The sequence below is a fragment of the Podarcis vaucheri genome (assembly GCF_965113315.1).
Source record: "Podarcis vaucheri genome assembly, chromosome: 4".
Classification (NCBI taxonomy): domain Eukaryota; kingdom Metazoa; phylum Chordata; class Lepidosauria; order Squamata; family Lacertidae; genus Podarcis; species Podarcis vaucheri.
Window position 1 is genome coordinate 51,684,748 of NC_138762.1, and position 18,346 is coordinate 51,703,093.

General features: G+C 41.3%; 1 long non-coding RNA gene across 1 annotated transcript in view; it reads left to right on the plus strand.

Moving 5' to 3' along the window:
• LOC309531399 overlaps window positions 1-18,069 on the plus strand; it is a 57,840-nt gene extending 39,771 nt beyond the window's left edge. Inside the window, exons 3-4 of the long non-coding RNA XR_014219295.1 lie at window positions 13,000-13,066; window positions 18,020-18,069. This is a non-coding gene — a long non-coding RNA (uncharacterized lncRNA). The remainder of the gene's footprint in view (window positions 1-12,999; window positions 13,067-18,019) is intronic.
• The last annotated feature ends 277 nt before the right edge of the window (window positions 18,070-18,346 follow it).

Consider the following 18,346-nt stretch of genomic DNA (forward strand, 5'->3'; position numbering starts at 1 on the left):
ATTGGGCGTGTATCCCTCCCAGCCCCCCAGCCAGGGGAACTGGGGCTCCTCAGGGTTAATGGGATATGGGGTGCACTGAAAGACACACGTGTACGCAGGCAGCCCACCCTATATTCCCGCACGCAGGGTAGTTCACTGACAATCTTTCAGTGTGTGGCCAGTGATACCCATGTTACAGCCCCTTTAAGAGGCAACCTGGAATCGCTGCCGCAGTGGGGGGTGAGTCAGCATTTCACACACACACACACATTATAGGGAAGAAAAGAATAAAGGATTCCACCCAAGGCCTTAAACCGCTAAAGTTGTGACAAGTTGCTATGGGGAGGACAAAACCTGCCAATGCAGGATCTTCCTGGTTTTTCAATAGCAACCAGTCAAAAGATCGTAGCAGTGCCCACTAAACAGGAAGGAAAGGGTTAACCTGAAAACAAGAAACATTACACAAAGGGAGGGTTGGGTGGGTGGGTGAAGCTCCTGAGCCGACTGCCTGGCTGCTACCAGCTCCACCCCCTATTTATGCAACTGGCCTCACCTCCCAGCAGTGTAAATTGACTAACTGAGGCTGGGCATGAACCTCCAAAGAATAACACTGAGAGGCAGGCCAGACCATACAACCAGTAAGTTCCCTGCACGATTTGGCAAAGGGCACCCACAGTGTAAAGTGTGAGTGCTCATTATGGAGATAAGCATTTTTGCTCTCAAAGTGCCTTGCAAATTTGCCACAGCATTGACTTGTTCCTCCAACTATAGTTAAAATTAACCACTGTTTATCCACATGCAAACCAATGTAGCAACTGTAGCTAGCTAAAATTGGAAGCAAAACATTCCAGTCTCCACCTTGTGACTGCACCCAAAGAAGAGAGTGGAGGGGGGTGGGTTAATGAGAGCAAGACTTGCTCACATGACACTAAACCATAAGTTGAATGCTACTTCTGAACTAGGCTACCAAATCAGACATCTGAGCTACAGCAAAAGCTTCATGTACAGTAGATGTGCCTGCATATACTGTGCAGAACTCTGGGGTTGGGTGAGATAATAATTTCACGAAATCCTCAGATCCTGAATGAAACACTTCTGATTGCAAAAAATTACTACTAATTCTTTAAAGCACCATCAAATATGCATATTTAACTAACAAGAGGTAAATGAATAATTTATCCAAGATAGGATGGAAAGGAAGACATTAAATTGTTATCTATAGACCCATTTTGCACTCAGAAAAGCTATTATGAATTCTCTGGAGTTTTGTTCTGTGCTACATGTCTTCAGTGTTCTGGAGTCGTTACAAATGTGTTCCGATTTTTAAAGAGTGCACACTTTTGACATGTAGCAGTAGCTGAACAAATATTCTATTAAGAGCTTTTTGGAAAGAGATTTCTTTGAAATGCTCTTTTTAAATTGCTATTCCGCACAAGTAATTCATGTTGTAGGAACTGTGTGGTGCCATTTAATGAAATTAGAAGGACTTTAAAAACAACATGTTATTTCTGTTGAAATTAAGGGAATGAACATTTCTTAAAAAGGAAAGAAAAACATTTTTATGTGCACTAATGCTTCCATTTCATTGACTGAAAAAGTACAAGTAAATAAAAAAACAGGGGAAGCTAAGAAGAAAGGGACCAGCAGAATTTCCTGTGCTGGCCAAAATATAAGTTGTGATTGTGCTGCAGCAGCAAAAGCGTGATAGACGCAGAACACATTTCATTTGTCCAACAAAGGGTAAAGGATGCCTCAGAAGCATATGAAATGGTATCCTGCATTTTCTGCTATAGTAGCTACTTCAGAAGTACTAGGCTAGAACGCTCAACCTGAGCCATGTTACCATTCATAATATATGGAGTATGGGTAGAAAATGATAATTACTATCAAACATTAAATTCTATATTTTTTCCACTTTCCATGGCTGATGCATACCCATCATGCATACTTTAGTAATCACTGCTCTAAAATATTCTGGGCCTGGGGGGGACATTACAAATTGTAATGAGCACAATAAAGTACCCCCAAAAGAGAAAGAAAACTGGACATGCTCCAGAATCACTCCTTCTGGGTCTCCTCTTCCCCTGTATGGGGAAGGGAACCACAAAACACAACCAGCTGAACAACCCTCCCTACATTCGATTTATTTTTTACAAAGAAAAGGGGGGGAGCAGGACTTGGCAGGCACCAAAGAAAATAATGGTGACCATGAGTGGCATGTTAGGGATCCCCCCAGACATGCTTCCTGGGAGTCAATCTATTTGAACTCAATGGGGTTTTGTTCTAGGAAGATTACAGGATTTAGGATTACATGGTAAATATGGTTACTACATTTAGTACTACACGAGGATATTTTTGTATATGGTGTAGCAAAATTAGAAGTTACTTGATGTGTGTGATTTCACAAAGTGTTCCATTTTTGAGGTCAGACCTTCTTTTCCTATAAAAAATGATAATAATAGTATTTTGCTGTAACGTATTGGTTGAATAGCCATTGATGACAGTGTCCATTATTCCAGCATGAATAATGCATTATAGACTTGCATTGTATTATAGATATCAATTTCTTCATTAGAAATTACGTGTTCATATTTCACTTGTCTGTATCATGTACCTTTCTGTTTAAAAGAAAGTTATCACAAATCATTCATCGAGAAGGATACTAATATTAATAGTTGATTTGGGTCAATTGAGTTCAAAAGACAGTTAATACATTTATTTATAGTTCAATCATATGTATGTTTATTTGGAAGTCAGCCTCACTGAGTTCTTTGATGCATACTCCCAAGCAAAAGTGCCCTTTTGAACACAGAAAGGGGCACATTAAACAGAGGATGGAGTACAGCACTTGAAGTAATGATTCTTACAACATAGATATATCTTGACCAAAAAATAAATCAAGAGGGGTTGTGTTTCTTTCAAATTTTCTTACTGGGCAGTGGAAGCCCATCTCAGATATTTTTCAGCCCTGTTACTACATTCCCTCATAGGCTAGTCCAGGCATAGGCAAACTCGGCCCTCCAGATGTTTGGGGACTACAATTCCCATCATCCCTGACCACTGGTCCTGTTAGCTAGGGATGATGGGAGTTGTAATCCTAAAACATCTGGAGGGCCGAGTTTGCCTATGCCTGCCTTAGACATTTAGGGTATCTAGAAACTTAGCATTACTTCACTTAGTTTTCATCTATGCTATACATCCCTTGCAAGGTGTCCAGTCTGATTTGTAGATTTTTATTATTCTTGCATTCTGTTAAAGTTACCATTCCGTATATATCTTAATACTCGTAAAAAAATAATATTATTTTAAAAGCAGTGTGATAAGCAGCATCTGTTCATCCTTTAGCATTGGCTCAGACAGTGCCAGTACACTGGGCTTTTTTCCTTGGATTCCTTTCATATTCTAAGGGAAGATTGCTGCAACTCTGCACCAATGTACCGTATTTTTTGCTCTACAAGACTCACTTTTTCCCTCCTAAAAAGTAAGGGGAAATGTGTGTGCATCTTATGGAGCAAATGCAGGCTGCGCAGCTATCTCAGAAGCCAGAACAGCAAGAGGGACTGCTGCTTTCACTGCGCAGTGATCCCTCTTGCTGTTCTGGCTTCTGGGATTCAGAATATTTTTTTTCTTGTTTTCCTCCTCCAAAAACTAGGTGCGTCTTGTGGTCTGGTGCGTCTTATAGAGTGAAAAATACGGTAAGCTAAAGGGTAAAGGACAGTCAAATTTGACTATGGTGGTGTTCATCTCTGTTTTCAGGCCAAGACAGCTGGAGTTTGTCCACGGACAGCTTTTCGGGTCATGTGGCCAGCATGACTAAACCACTTCTGGTGCATGGAAACACCATTACCTCCCTGCCACCTATTCATCTACTCATGCTGGTATGAACTGTGAGGTTGGCAGAAGCTGGAACAAAGCAACAGGAGCTCACCCCATCACATTGATTCAAAACTGCCAACCTTACGACCAGCAAACTCAAGAGGCTTGGTGTTTTAGACCACAGCACCACCTGAGTCCCTCAGGTTGAATACTACAGAACTCACAGGAGCTTCCTTCTGAGAAATTGGGTCCTCTCTTAAAGAGGGCATGTGTTGCGGTGAGACCTGGCAACCAAACCCTGTGTTGTGGGTGGGTTGATTGATTAGCCACAACACCCAATTGGTAGGTCCCTTGATGCTGGATTTAATCAGGCCAATGGGACGCAGGATAAATGGATTAAGGGACCAATATGTATCTATGCATGTGACACAGAGCTTCCTCTTTCGGTGCATGCATTGGAACACCTGCCCACCTCTCCCTATGTTTAGGGCTATGCACTTGACCTTGCTATGCCGTTGTGTGTCGTCTGTCATTGGGACAGGGGCGCAGCAGGAATTTCCCCCACTTGGCTGATTGGCTGGTGCCATTTGGGTTTCGCCTGCCGCGTAGCAAATCATCACAACTTGTAAGGTTGCAGATAGGCTCTGGTTCAGGTGATAGGGATGGGAGAACGCTCTCACCATCCCTATGTGAAGGGTATTCCGTTAAAGGAATCCAGGGACTCAATTGTTTGGTCAACTCCTGAGAGTGGGTTGTGCCCGTGCCTGAGTCGAGGGTGGCATTTGGGTGGCGGAGTTAGCCCATTCCCAGCTTTCCGCTTATCCAGGTGTTCCCCCTTGGCTGACCTATGCTGGAACCCTGGGTCAGCGCTACCGGCATGGCAGGGAGATAGTCGAACCAGAGCCTATGCAACCACTCACTTTCTGTAATCAATAAAGTTGTGGCCTAAATTCTGCCAAAAACCAAACCAAAATTTGAGTCTTGTCTGAATTTTTTTTAAGGGGTAGGTTTAAAGGTCTGAACATGCAAAGCATGGCTGGGAACAAAGTGTAAGGCAAACCGGAAGAAGTATTGTAAAATAAATGAAATATACTAAGTGCAAAAGAATTACTTTTTAAAGAGGATTTTAATCTCATTTCACCAAATGCTAATGACTGGTTATGTATTTGCTTATTTGGCAAAAGTATGACTCACTCACTCCAAAATGAAAGACGGAACAGCTGGCATTGCTTGGCACCCAAAATGGATTCCTGGAAATAAGTGGGGCCCATTTTGTAGCATCCATATTCTTTTAATTAACTCATGTAAAATGGTTTCAAAGGAACAGGGAAATAAAGCATCGGGGGGGGGGGGAATTGTGCCTAAGATTCTCCATGGAATGGTGAATCAGGTCAAACAGACTAAATAAGATGGGTGGGCTGTTTACTTATTTCCTTTTATAGATGAAATTTCGTTCTCCAGACCCTCAAAAAGTTCCCCAAAATCTATCATAATTATCACCTCAAGGGTGGGAATTCTATGCTCACTTACACGTTGTTATTTTTTAAAAGACAAAGTATGGTGCAAGTGGTTGTGACAGACATTTGCTGAAATCTGAAGCATTTTGCCCCCAATATCAGCTCAGCCATTTCCATATTTAGGAGCTGAACATATTATTTAGGTTAACATAGAGTGTACCAAGAGTTACTGTAGCACCTTTAATATAACATATTTTCTTCCTTTTGATTTTATGTCAATCTTTATGCTCTTAAAATTTTGTAAGTCCCTTCAAGAGACCTTATGCAGCAAATAACTAACAAACTGATTAAACAACAACCAACAGTACAATCCTATACTTGTGTACTTCTAAACCTGATTGAGTTCTTCAATGCGGCATACTCTCAAGTAAGTGTTTATAACTGCAGGTAATGGAAATGCTCAGCGTATATAGTATAGTATAGAATAAATAAGCACATTCCCTTTGAAAGTGGGATAAACAGGTTATAATTAGTTCAAAATGTGCAAAATAGGGTTTGCGGCTGGCAGCAGGAACAATTCAAGCAAATATTACTTTAATCTGTCTTTTGAATTCTAAAGCAATTGAGGCATGTACAATAGGAGAGCAGCCCACAGGGAAGATTATTATAGAACATAGAAAGGTATTTTCATTCTGTTAGCTCGACCTTGTTTGCAATTATCAACGTAGCCTATCATTTACTAAGTGGTTAGTTGTGCGTATGGGACCTTTTTCTTGCACTATAATTACAATGTGTAGCATAAGTATAATTGTGAGGACTGGTTGATAGAAATGGGTAGTTAACTGTCATTAAAAAGCTTCCTTAATGTATTAATTTGCTAATAAATATTTGTCAAATCTGTCTTTGGATGAGTTTTCTGAAATTATATATAAAACCTGGCACCATGGCAGTGTTGTGCAGATGACGGAAATGAAGAGGGTTTTACCAGTCTCTGTGAGTTGATCAAGGCTTCCGCACTTAACTTTTTGGCAAAGTACTGATTACTTGCAAAGGGACATATACAATAAAATTTTGTTAGTCCATAGGGTAGCTCTGCAGATGTTTTGGACTACAACTCTAATAAGCTCCAGCTAGATGGGTAATGGTAAGGTAAGGAATGATAGTCTAGAACGGTAGTCCAGAACATCTAGATGCCACCAGGTTTGAGAAGGCTGACACCAGCTCTGTACAGAAGACTCACTCAGCATATGAAGGTTGGATATGGGCTACTGAGTACAACCCTGTTCCCTCTCTATGAGTTGGTTATCCCAATATCTGTCTCTCACCATGTCATACGAATACACTTTTTAAAAAGCAACCTATTTTACAAAAAGAATGCAAACCAGGGAGGTTGTTTTTGGCCTTTCTCCTGCCTGATTTTTGGTAGTATATTATTAGTGCAACTCAATGGGGAAAATCCTAGAGGAGAGTGACAAAATCAATATAGAGTTAAAGTGTATTTAGATTCTATGCTATTTTCAGGCCATTTTCAGTACTCTTAAAAATGACATCTGGATGAGTTTTTAACACCCTAAAGCATATTATACATGGATATGTAGTGGAGCACTTTCCATTTTTATATATAGTCATAAATGTGTTCTTACAAAATGGCAAAGTGGCATGCATAGTTATCAGTATTAGTGATTCACCCTTTTATGGTGGGTTTTAGAGTTTTACACACAAGCAACTAAACTCTGATGTCAAAAAATCATGTACCTTAACTATACAAGAGAAAATTGACCAAGGAACCTATATGTTATGCACTGAAGTTCTCACCCTGGGCTAGGAGGGGATACTGTTGATAGTTTTCACTCAGGTCCAGATATGCAAATAAGGGATTGAAAGTGACGTTCAGTGATCAGATACTTACAGAATGTTGTTACAGTTGCATTGTACTGGAGCTCTATATAAGCAGGCTGGCTGAACCCTTCAGTTCAGTTCTGTTCTGGCCTGTGAATAAACAAGAGCTGTTTGAAGAATCGCTGTGTCGTCTGATATGTTCACCCACAACTTAACACAACCAAACTACACATTCCACACAGTCACATATTATCATCACCACCACCCCGCCACAAATTATCCATTACAAAAGGCAGCCATAGAGGCTAAAAACTGAAATGAAAAGCTATCATTTTAAAAGGGGGAATAGGATGGTCTTAAAAGCTAGAATTACAACTTAAGTATTTCACTAGTAAGTTACATTGGAGTAGGGTTGTGTTGAAATGAAGAAGCTTCAAAAGGATTGTGGGGTGTATAAAGTCTCATTTTTTAAAAAAGTATACATTTTTACGCCCGGACACCTTAAAACAGGTTTTAAAACTCCCATTCGCATGCTCACAACAGCATACAGATCTTTGAAGACAAGCTTCCAGCTTTGCAGCACTTCTGGATATGATGCCATGTAATGCCTGCCAAGCTAAATACTTTCTTTAAAGAGCCCTCTGTTGTGGATCGAGGGCCCGACCCCGCTATGTGAAATAAATACACAAGGACACATGATATAAGGTTAATGGGCAAGAAAAGGCCACAACTTTATTGATTACAGCCGTGAAAAAGGTATTGGCTTAGGCATTGGATGACTATAGGAGGTGGGTTTATTCAACAGTAGGTGGAGCCTGTTGATGCTAATCCAACTATAGGCTCACCCCCTGATGTCACCGAGGGTCATGCCATGGCCTCCCACCAAGCAGGCATCGGACGGAATACACGACCGCCAGATTCCTTTAACGGAATAACCCACGGTAGATAGCATAGGCGATGGCCACACCTAGCCCTTGACACAGCACAACACATGAATCCAATGCCTAACCTACCCACCAATACCACGAAAGTTGTGACGATTGCTACGAGGTAGGCGAAAAAAAAACAAAAAGCCTAATGCCAAATGGAAAAATTCCTACCAGGCCCCCCAGACAAACAGGGTGACCAACCTAAGGTCCATAGCAAGGCCAAAAACCTATACCCTGAGCTAAATGGGAGTGGAGGGTGGGTGACTCGCTGAGGGACGACGACGAATGAGGTGGGGGCGGAGCTGGCGCCACAGCATTAAGCTGCTACACACGCCCCCCAGAGGCACCTGGTTGGCCACCTCCGGTGGGCGTGGGCGCCAGCCAGGTAGGAGGGGAGGGGGCTAATGCCCCCTACCAGGAGCGGAGCTCGGTCTCCCGCCCACAACCACTCCCCTCTCTTCCAGGGAGGAGAGTCCCTGCTACAAGTTGGATCCTCCTAACAGAGGGTCCATGTTGTGCTCGGCCCTGAAACTCTTCCCTAACCAGCTTGTGGGTGGGGCTTGCCCCGCTCCAAGCCAGTGGTGCACAGTTATGCCAATGGACTTTAGCCAATTAGCAGCATGGCAAGGTTGGGGGTTGGGGGTATCTATTTGGCAGCGCGACATAGGGACCTCCTTTTGCTTCGCGCTGCCAAACACCCGCCCACCCACCTGTTAAGGGTCGTGTTTGGCCTTCCTTTGGACTTCGGTTGGTCGCCTCTTTTGGAATTGAGGCCAGGTAGGAATTTTTCCCAATGTGGCAGATTGGCTGTGGCCACTTGGTTTTTGCCTACCTCTTAGCAATCGTCACAACTTTGTAAGGTTTGGTGGTCAGGTATTGGTTTAGGGAAATGTGGGGAGGGGAGGTGCGGCCATCACTAGCCCCTCCAATGAATAGGGTATTCTGTTAAAGGAATCTGGGGGTCTGGATCTCGTCCGAAGCCCGAAGAGGGGCTAGGGCCATGCCAGGACCCCTGGGAACTCCAGGGGTGAGCACCAGTCAATATACACTGACGGAGATCCCCCTGCTGGTTGTTTACCCTTACCGGCTTCCTACAGGGTGGGGCAGAAGCCAGATATAGTTTGATACCAATGCCTAAGCCAATACCAGTCACATTTGTGTATTTTAATAAAATTGTGGCCAAAATTTGCCCATTAACATTTAAACTAAATTCTGTCTCCACTGTGCCTTTATTTCCATTTGGGATGGGTTTTGGGGCTCGAAGCACAAGTGCTAACAGGGTGTTAAAAGCCTATTTTGTGGTTGGGTGTGGTGGTGGAAAGGAATCCCTTGGCCACCTCATTGCATTCATTAGGTAAGCACACCCCAACCCCTTTAAAATTCACGCACATTATCCAGAGTGAATGTCTTTCCCAGAGAGTGAATAGATTGGAGGGGGGGGATCAGAGTTTGGCACAACACTTCTTCTGGATGTGAATCTAGCCTGATTTTAAGGATGGAACCATTTAACCCCCCCCCCAAAAAAGGCAAATCACTTGTTATAGTCTCATTTGCTTCTTCCTTTATAACAGAGTTTGTCAAGCTGCACTGCTAAGACAGGTAATTACATGAGAAAGTAGCTGAGAACTTGGTAAACACCGAAGTGCATAAATGTCACTTCAAATTAAGCATTGCTTCATTAAGATACTCCTTGTTTTGTCAAGCACTGCTTCTAACTGAGGATGAACTAATCATTTCTCTCATTTTCTTATGGTCAAGTATTTTGCAGGGTGGCCAGCGGGGGTGGGGTGGCAGATGAATATTTGCAGCTGACGTGCAGCTGTTCCAGAACATCCTGCTGTTATGCATTTGCTATTCTGCCAGACCATCATATCTGTATTCGTGACTCCATTCAGACTGCAAAACATCTCAAAGAAAATTGCCAGATTTCAGCATAAAGGAGATATTATAGTGAATCCAATTAATATTCTTTGCCAGTTGTTCTATGTTAATGGCAGACATTCAGTAAGACTGGACTGCTGTAAACTGCTTCCTAAATGGCACTCCCCATGCTGACCTATCTCTTCCTTGCCAGAAGCAACCAGTGAGGTGAAGTGGGGCAGGGAAAGTAACACTAAGAATGTTGCTTTTAGCACCACTCCCCTAGTACACATCACATGTAGTTCTGGCCTAAGTGTAGACTGTTATCAGCAATTATAAGACAGGGATGAGGAACCAGTGGTCCGCTAGATGTCATTGAGCTCCAACTCCCATCAACTCCAGCCTGAATTGGTATTGATCAGGGACAATGAAAGTCCTAAAACATCTGGAGGGCCACAGATTTGTCATCCATATTATAAAAGTCCATAGGTCAATATATCAGAAAGATCTATCTACTCATAAATTTCATGACCATTTGTTACATAACCAATAATAATTTCCATAATTTAACAATAAAGGACACATCCCATATTGAAGTTGGTAAATGTCCCAAACCAGCAAAATGATAAAAATATTTCTAGTCTTCTTCAGACAGTCTGTAGATGTGCTAACTAAACACTCAAGAGTAGACTGTGGAGATAAGTGTGTAGGCTCTGACCTTCCCATTACTATCATTTTCACGATGCTCCATTTGTTGGAGGTCAAGGAACTGAAGTTTTGAGTCTCTGGAAGCCATGGAGGAACCCAGTGTGTTTTAAAACCCCAATTTTCTGAACTTTTATTCCCCCTCCCCCCCAAATGGTCAAAAATGAGAATGCCAAAATTCTTATTCTACTGAGAACATTGCTACAGATCAGTTTATAGTCATTAAGAGGTTTTTTTTAAAAAAATACAAATATGGAAATTTAGTGATATGAATTTAAGATGAGTAAAAGGAGAAAATGAAAAGAACAGACATTGACATATAGTGCAGAAATAACATTTGCCATAATTAGCATCAAACAAATGAAAAAAGGTGGAAAGGAGCACATGAGAGGAAAGAATGAGAGCTCACAGTGTATTCCTGATTTTCTAGTCAATGTTTTGAGATCAGGCAGCATTATGTCTTCAAGGCAGAATGAGTAAAGATCAAATGATGGTCCTCACATGATTTGCATTCTAGGTATTCTTATGTTTTGAATTAAAATGTTAAGATACAGTTGACTTTGTTATTTTTCATGGCGGGGATGGTGTGTTTTTGTGCAGTCAGAAGTTCAGTCAAGGCAAATAAGCTTACCAAAGCAAATGTGAGTGTAGCAGAGTTTGTTTTACTCAGTAAACACAAACTATATACAAACTATACACAGTTGCTTCAGAAAGTCTTTCTGAGCCCAGAGAGAGCTTTCAGAGTCCTTCATTCAACAAAGTTCTCAGCAAGTGTGTAGTACAAAGTTGCCAGAGTCCTACAAAGTCCACATTTCTCTGAGTCTATGGTCTTCAGTTTTTTCAATTTGTTTCCAGTTCTGTCTCCACAATCTGTCCTACACAGAAAGCTGTAACATGAGCTTCTTACCAAGGCTGCACTACAATAGAGATCAGGACATCATGTGCACTCTGCAGCTGTACCTTAGAAATAAATCATTCCAACTGACTTATGGAGAATTAACTCATTCCTTCACAGAGGTGGGGCTACAAGTCACATCATCCCTGGCCATTGGCCATTTTGTAGGCTTCTAGTATAATTCCTCATACTCATAAAGACCACTGGAATTAGGTTATCCCTTTCTCACCTTACATGCTTCATCAAAGTAAATGAGGTCTATAAATTTTGATGCCTGTTTAATTATACCTAGCAAGAAAATAGACATGCAAACTTTTGACCTTTTCTGCTTGATCTTTTATATTTTGGAGGTTTTTGGCTGGACAATTGTGCTGTATCTGCTCTTCTGTAAGGTTGTAAACTGCAAGTAGAGTGGAAGGGCAGGGCAATCAAAGTATGGAATACTGAAAAGGTTGAAGCCATAAAGCACCTAATACTAAATTTCGATATATTTTTATTTAATACAAGACAAAGGTTTGTAATGGAAATGGGATCATCCCTTTGGAATGTCTGTATTTATCACTGGAAAATAGTGGGAAACTCAACAATGCTTCAATCCTTCAAGATTTTGTAGATTTCTTCCAGTCTTTGGAAGAAGAAGAAAAAGCAAAAACAGCAACTATTTAGCTCCCCCCAATCCCCTTCTTTGCATAACAGTTCTGGAGAATACTGTGGGTGGAATGTAACATCACAGTAAGGCAATGTTTCCACCAGTGCAATCATTTCTGCTTGCTGGATGGAGTTATCTCCCCTCTCCTGCCCCCCCCACTGTTCTCCTGACCCACATAGTTTTTGGGGGAATGCAGGAGGTGGGGACACTGGTGGAGAAATGTGGGGAGTGCACCACCCCCGGCACCATTGGGGAGTGGGGTGCCATCATGGCTGCCCCCCCTGGACACACGCCGTGCACCCCCCCACCATGCCGGGCACCACGTCCCCAGGACACATGCCACGCCCCCAAGTGACAATGCCAGTCTCCCTGGAACATCCTCTCTCTTCCTAGTAGGCAACTCACTGCCAGGCAGCTAGTATCCCACCTCTGCCCCACCCAGAAAGCATCTTCTGAAGTCATATTTTCCATTGCAAGCTCTTCAGAGAAATATTAGGGCATAATACAAATAGGTAGGGAAATAAATTCACAAGGTGAAGACGACTTGTGCCTTGTTTTTAACCATTTCCTTGCCATTTCTATGGGTGTAACTATAATCCTCTTTAGCCAATATTCTGTAGGTGTATGACACAACCTTGAGTTATTTTTCTCTTCTCCCCCCTTTCCCGCCCCACCATGTCTGTTAAAATCTCAGGAGTAGCAGCCTGTTTTCCTATCAGCTGGACTTTCTTTCCTTCAGCAATTGGCAGAGGCAGGCAGTTTCAGTGTGAGCTGTCATTTGATTATTTTCCTTCCCTACCTCCTGCTCTGATTCCTGTTCTTCTTTACTGGCTTGGAACAAGCCCTCACTGTATTGAATTTTCCTTACAGACCAACATGTTGCCAAGGCAGAGAAGAAAATGCTTCCTTCCCCATCCCCCGCCCCTTCTTCCCTTGGGTGAGTAAATGGCTAGTATTTGACCAGCGCAGCTGTATTTTACACAGTGTTATTGTTGTCATACTGTTATTTTTAGCGTAGTTCTAGTTACATTTTTAAAGCCTCCATCCCTGTTTCTTTGGCCTATGGTGCTGTGTAAGCATCTCTGGCATCATTAACTGCTAAAGAGCTGACAATGGCTGAAGCTGCTTTTGTATAAACAAGTGCAGCAATTTTTCCTTTCTTTCAGACAGATTCCTCAAGGCCATATGTTACGATATCATTGATCTGACCTCAATATTGTCAAATTTCACAAAATCAGGGCTGTTAAGCCTGCAACTTTAAGCAGATGTAACACACAGCAGGATGCTCCATCAAAATTACACATTTGGACCCTTATTGCTTCCTAACGGATGGAACAGTTTCCAATTATTATTTCCCCCCCACGGTACCTTAGCACTGAGGCATGAATCCTCTGAATGGGTAAAGGGATGTTTTCATGGCATTTCCAGATGATACAAAAAGGCCCCACAGGAATTTATTTTTAGGGGTGAAATAACAGTAGCCCAGATCCAGATTTAGTGTACAATTTACCTGTGTGAGCTGTTATTTTATTCCCTCTCTATCTCTCACTCACACATACACACACACAAACCATGCTGTTAACCTCACAATGAACTAAGGTTTTAAACTCTGGTTAAACATGTGGTTGGAAAGACCACATGCTTCATTAGGGTTTTAAATAATAATAAAATGTAAGGCTGTGCTAGGGCTCCGGATCAGGTTGAGTTGGGTGCTGTAAACAGCAGTAGTGTGGACAATGTGTCCATGCACATCAAGCTCTACATGCATAGACCCCTATCTAAACATGATGTTTGCATACTGGGGACACCAGATAGATGGCCAGCACCATCTCAGTTGCACAGAGAAGTACATAGGAATGGTCCGAATGAAAATATATGTGCCAGGCTTGTTTGTCATGGGAATGGAACTGAAGTCCATACCATTCCATTTCTGTGCATCCCATTTTAAATGTGCATTTAAAAACACTAGATGGTCTGGGTTGTGAGTGCATATGAGGTGGTCTCAGGTTTGCCTGCCTTATTTTCTTGTTTTTCTTTTTTAAAAATAATTTCAGCATCATAACAGTGGCTAACTAGTGTGAACCTTTGCATCACATGTAATGAAATCAATGCAGCAAGACATCCTGGGAGTGAGAAGTCTTGATGATGTAAAATGACACAGACAAAATCCATAAGGCTGTGGAGATCGAGCAGTATGCTGATTCTAGAGTGCATCTGTGGACTGATCCCTGAAGGTCAGATCATATGTGTCTGCTTCAGAATTATTGCTCAGTTAATGTGTCTGCTATACTTACTTTTAATGAGTCAGGTATAGGAAAAGATTTGCTCATTTTCAAAACGATACAAGCTTTGTGGTCTTCTACATTTCTTCTATAGCTCTGATGTTAATCTTAGCGGAAGTAAAAAAGTTGCAATTACAAACACATTGGGAATTCCTGGAAAAGAACTTTTCTGAACATGTTCCACGTGTGGTTGTCAATGCCACTCCCAATCTCAACTGAAGCTGAAGACCACCTATCTCTATTGCCATCCCTATCTATCCCCTTCATTCATATGTTCAGTTAATTTCCTTCTTCAAATCCAGATCTTTTAATTTCTGATTCCATCATTTTTATTTCTATTGCTTTTTTATATTTAATGTGGACTAAAAGGGTTCTTTTTTCCATTTTACACAGTTCTACTCTGATTTTGTCTTACAATAATCATAATTGTACAACAGTAATAATAATGTAAATATCAATATTTATAAGCATATGACAATTTTCTATAGTTAATAACAATGCTTTGATTCAGAGAATAATTATAATTAAATTATAGGGTGTCTAGTTCACATTGATTTCTGGAAAAACATTGATTAGCTATGCTTCAATGCCCTCTCACTGCCCGTAATGAATATAATGCAACCTATAATTTAATGACAAGGAATTATCTAACATAAACATGGAACCCAGATTCTTTTCAATCAAAACAGTTGTTTTTCTGTGCATGTGTGACTTTCTCCACATAATCTATAATTTTTGCCACCTGCCCCAAATCAGCAAATATTTCATGCTGTCTAGATGTGTTAATTTTTATTAAATAAAATAAAGCTTATTCTTAGATCTATTTTTTTCTAATAACTACCTTCTAGCACAAAAGGGTTTTGTTTAGTACAGTTGTCACTGTGGTGACTCTTTAAAAGAAATATTTCTAGTTCTGCCTGGTAATTTAAAAAAATTGGAATAACATTTGCTAGGTTGTTTACCATCCTGAAATTGTACTAAGGAGTAGACTAATTGAGTGACACATGGCCAAAATATCTGGGGAATTACCAACACAAACTCTGGTCACATCGCATTATGCCCAGGATCCAAAGTGTTTCCAGGAAAGTTCAAGGTGTAATGTTGCTGGTTTCCTGACAGATTGTGCCACATAAAATGCCATTCCAGAGGGTCACCAAATGTTTAGCATCAGCTTCTAGGTGGCAGAGTGGACTCTGGTACAAAGGCCCTAGCTAAAGCTCAGTTTGAGAAAAAACTGGATTCATATCCCAATGGAACTCAAAGCACTGTTTTGCTGAACCAGTGCAGGTTATATTGGTCATTCCGTGTTTAACCTACACCCCGGTCAAAGACATATCCACCAGTGATACTTCTTACCGAGAATGGTTCTAGGTTACTTGTTTTTTTCAAGTAAAGGGATCTTAAGCAGCTTGGCTGGATATTGATTACTAATACCACTGTTGTCAATCAGCATACATAGCACTAGACTGAACATTGTTCCATCTTTATACATTTAGCAGCTACTTTCGTGTTCTTTCCTTCTGTACCTTCCTTAATAATTGCTCCTGTAATATTTTTCTTTTTCATAAACTGAATATTATCTACATTACAAATGTGGACTCCTATACTGTATGTCTGACAACATAATGCTATGCTATGCTATGCTATGCTATGCTATGCTATGCTATGCTATGCTATGCTATGCTATGCTATGCTATGCAAAGATCACTGATACTTATAGATATGTTACAAAAGAAGGAATCATCATGGTACTTACCATATTTTTCGCTCCATAAGGCACACCTGACATAAGGCGCAACTAGTTTTTAGAGGGGGAAATCAAGAAAAAAATATTATCCCCCCCCCCAGCCCCAAAGAGCAGCAGACAGGCTACGCACAGCCTGTCCTCTTCTCCCAGAGCTTCTCGGGGCTGCCGGGGGAAGCCCAGTTCCCCCCACCCGGCCCAAAGAGCAAAGAAGCCAAGACAGCCAGCGGGATCCATCCCGCTGGCTGTCTTGGCTTCTGCCATAGCCACGCACAGCCTCTCCCGGCCGGAGAGGCTGCGCGCAGCTAAAGAGGAAGCCAGGTAATCAATGTATACATAATGTATGTTTAATTTGTAGTCTCTGAATGACTAGACTTGAAGGGGAAGAGACCTGGCAAAATACATTATATAGGCCCAACACTGTTAGGTGTGCTTAAGGCCACTGAAATCAATTGTCTTAAGTGTATGTAACTTTGCTGATAGTAATCTGGGATCTAAAATTTCCAGTGCCTAACTCTGTGTTGGATTTCACCGATAGTATTTTAGGCTCTAAAATTTAGAGTTGTTTCTGTAATAACAGTTTGTCCTCTCAAAGAGCCTGATGTGAGCTTGGATTCTCTCAATGGATTCTTTTCAGAACCGGTAATTTGCAATACAGGGCTATTTCTAGCTATTCTGATTAGCAATAACTCCTCTCTAGTTAAAATGATGTTCACCATCCCTTTTAAGTTCCACGACAGATCCATTTAGCTTGTGACATTCTAACATTAGTTTCTTTGCCAACAGCACTATAACTCCTTTTCATTGCCTATTAGAGAAGAGAATTACGCCAAGCCATGGCCAAAGATCACATAAGAAACAAGAAAGTACACTTTCTACATGATTAGCTCCGTGTGCCTTAGGAGAGTGAGACAAATGAAGAGGAGATCATTTAGGGGAAACTTCTGTTAATGCTTACCATGTTCCCGATTCAGCTGTAATCAGTCTGACTGGCTGTGTAAGGAGGAGGAATCTACCATTCAGATGACTGGTAGAACAGCACAGGGCACAGTTAAATTGCTAGCATGGCTATGCTGTGGGAGGATTCTGATCTACCCAATGGAGTTACACCTTTACAGCAAATGCATACATATGCAACTGTATGTCCAGATAACACAGGCTTGGTGTGTTACAGAAATAGGGGAAAATAGACCCCAAATTTGGGTCTACCACAGTTCTCACAGCAATCTAATTCAACTGGAATGTTTACTTACATTGCTAATAGTTCTGTAAAAACCACAGCACAGCATGGCTGTTCGAATCAAATTTGTCTGTCTTCTGCTTTTTCTCATAAAGAAATTAAGAGATTTTGAGTGAAATGTTGCTAGTCCCCTTTCCAGATTCCCAATTTCCTTTTCTCTGAAGGAAAATTTGGACATAATGACTTCACGATACAGGAGTTCCCAATGTGAGATTTCCCCCTTTTTATGTAGCCATGCATTTATTTATGGAAATTTGGGCTACAGCGTAGAGGCTTAATTGCTCTGCAACCTCTCTAAAATGTGAATGAATTGCTTATTATATCATTAGTCTTTCACACCTTTGAAAGAAGGTCTGGGTGGCAAACTTTAATGGTGGCTTTCAAAAGCCACAGAGTTCCAGGATGTATACAGAGGTCAATGCTTGTGTTTTGCCACATGCACAAAGTCTATTCATCCACCATCTCAGTCACTGTGGTCTGTACGTGGTTTAATAGCTACATTGTTTTGCCATGCTCATAATTTTCCCCTACTTTGATTAGCAGTGTTTGCGGTTGGAAATTGAATAGCTTATATTCTATTTTGCTGTGCAATTATTTATAAACACTTTATTACATCTCTTTTAGGGACTTGATGCAGGGGAAGAGTCATACCCAAATTATGTTCAGGGTTGGGGGAGTTTCTTCAGAATGCAGGGCAATGAACAAGAATCAATGGCATTCAAAGATTCTAATATCGACACACTTCAATTGTTGTTATTATTATTAATATGACTACAACTATTTATTAAATGTGTTAGTTGCTTTATCTTGCCCAAGGCAACCCAAAGTGACTAAAGATAAAGGGTAAAGGGACCCCTGACCATTAGGTCCAGTCGTGACCGACTCTGGGGTTGTGGCGCTCATCTCGCTTTATTGGCCAAGGGAGCTAGCATATATTTTCCAGGCCATGTG